Source organism: Macrobrachium rosenbergii, chromosome 53 (genome assembly GCF_040412425.1).
Source record: "Macrobrachium rosenbergii isolate ZJJX-2024 chromosome 53, ASM4041242v1, whole genome shotgun sequence".
Classification (NCBI taxonomy): domain Eukaryota; kingdom Metazoa; phylum Arthropoda; class Malacostraca; order Decapoda; family Palaemonidae; genus Macrobrachium; species Macrobrachium rosenbergii.
The window spans coordinates 2907824-2910323 of NC_089793.1; positions in this window are offsets into that span (position 1 = coordinate 2907824).

Here is a 2500-nt window from a genome sequence, read left to right on the forward strand (position 1 = left end):
GCTAGAAGTACGACTGAAGCCAATGAAACCTGACAATGAGAGAGAGAGAGAGAGAGAGAGAGAGAGAGAGAGAGAGAGAGAGAGAGAGAGAGAGAGAGGAGAGAGAGAGAGAGAGAGAGAATTATTTACAGCTAGAAGTATGACTGGAAGCAAATGAAAACCTGACAATGAGAGAGAGAGAGAGAGAGAGAGAGAGAGAGAGAGAGAGAGAGAGAGAGAGAATTATTTACAGCTAGAAGTACGACTGGAAGCAAATGAAACCTGACAATGAGAGAGAGAGAGAGAGAGAGAGAGAGAGAGAGGAGAGAGAGAGAGAGAGAGAGGGGGAGAGAGAGAGAGAGAGAGAATTATTTACAGCCAGAAGTGACTGGAAGAAATGAAACCTGACAAATGAGAGAGAGAGAGAGAGAGAGAGAGAGAGAGAGAGAGAGAGAGGGAGAGAGAGAGAGAGAGAGAGAGAGAGAGAGAGAGAGAATTATTTACAGAAGTACGACTGCAAAGGAAACCTGACAATGAGAGAGAGAGAGAGAGAGAGAGAGAGAGAGAGAGAGAGAGAGAGAATTATTTACAGCTAGAAGTACGACTGGAAGCAAATGAAACCTGACAATGAGAGAGAGAGAGAGAGAGATCGAAACCGGGATGCAGTTGGAAAGTGAGTAAAGTACAACGAAAGTACAGGTATGTAGAACCACCAATAAACCTAACGCAAACACGAACGAAAGAGAATTAGCACAACGAACCAAATAGCACAGAGAGAAGGACAGAACAGAGAGTAAGAAGGAACAACAGACAGTCTACCATCACCCCAAGACGCACACAGACACAGACCAACACACAGAGAACAGACACACACACACACACACGAGCCTTGAAAGACCAAGAGATGAAAGCTCTGCCTTCAGGGCGAAGAAGAGAAAGGATTCTGGGGAGAGTAAAATCTTGAAAGGAGATGGTTCGGTTGAAGCACACAGGTTGGCCGGACAAAGGTATCGTTGGAGGAGGACAAATGTATCGTTGGGGGAGGACAAAGGTATCGCTGGGGAGGACAAATATATCGTTGGGGAGGACAAAGGTATCGTTGAGGGAGGATAAATGTATCGTTGGGGAGGACAAAGGTACCGTTGGGGGGACAAAGGTATCGTTGGGGGAGGACAAAGGTATCGTTGGGGAGGACAAAGGTATCGTTGGGGGAGGACAAAGGTATCGTTGGGAGGACAAAGGTATCGTTGGTGGGGACAAAAGGTATCGTTAGGGGAGGACAAAGGGCAAATGTATCGTTGGGGGAGGAATCGTTGGGGAGGACAAAGGTATCGTTGGGGAATGACAAAGGTATCGTTAGGAGGGCAAAGGTATCGTTGTGGGAGGACAAAGGTATCGTTGGGGGAGGACAAATGTATCGTTAGGAGGACAAAGTTATCTTTTGGGGGAGGACAAAGTTATCGATGGGGGAGGACAAAGGTATCGTTGGGGAGGACAAAGGTATCGTTAGGGAAGGACAAAGGTATCGTTGGGGGAGGACAAAGATATCGGTGAAAAAGGGCAAAATACTATTTTAATTTTAATAAAAAGTTAATATACCGTTGAATAAGGGATATCTGTTGACAGGACAAAGATATTGCTAAAAATTACAAAGATATTGCTAAAAATGATAAAGATATTGTTATAAAGGACAAAGATATTGCTAAAAAGGACAAAGATATTGCTAAAAGGACAAAGATAATGCTAGATAGACAAAGATATTGCTAGAAAGGACAAAGATATTGCTAGAAAGGGCAAAGATATTGCTAGCTAGGACAAACACATTGCTAGACAGGGCAAAGATATTGCTAGATAGGGCAAAGATATTCCTGGAAATTAAAAAGATATTACTAGAAAGGACAAAGAAATTGCTAGAAAGGACAAAGACATCATCGCAGGACAAAACTAATAGTAAAAGGCAAAAAATATTACTTTAAAATAAACGGTACACATACAAACGAAAGAGACAAGGACACAGGTAAAAAGGACAAAGATATTACCACAGAGGACAGAGACATGAGTGAAGACAATTATCGCAGAAAAAGACAAATAGAAAAGAGGCAAAAATATCATTAAAATAAAATGGCAAACATTCCCATGAACGAGACAAAATACCTCGGTTAAAAAGACAAAAGACATTGCTAGCAATATCTTTGCTAGCAATCGCTGAAAAAGACAATTTCCTCTGGAGAAGATAAAGATATACGTGGGAAGACAAAGTTACAGGTGGAAAAGGACAAAGAAGTTGCTGAAAAGACAAAGAAGTTCTCGAAAAAGACAAAGATATTGCAGTAGAGGAAGACCATGTTGCTAATCGAGCGAAAGATATTGTCGAAAAGGAGAAAGATATTGCTACAGAGATCGCAGATGTCGCAGGAAAGGACAGTGACAACGTTGTGAAGGACAAAGATACTGCTGGCAAGGACAGAGAATCGCTGGAAAGGACAAGAGACATTGCTGGAAGGGGCAAGACACGTGAATT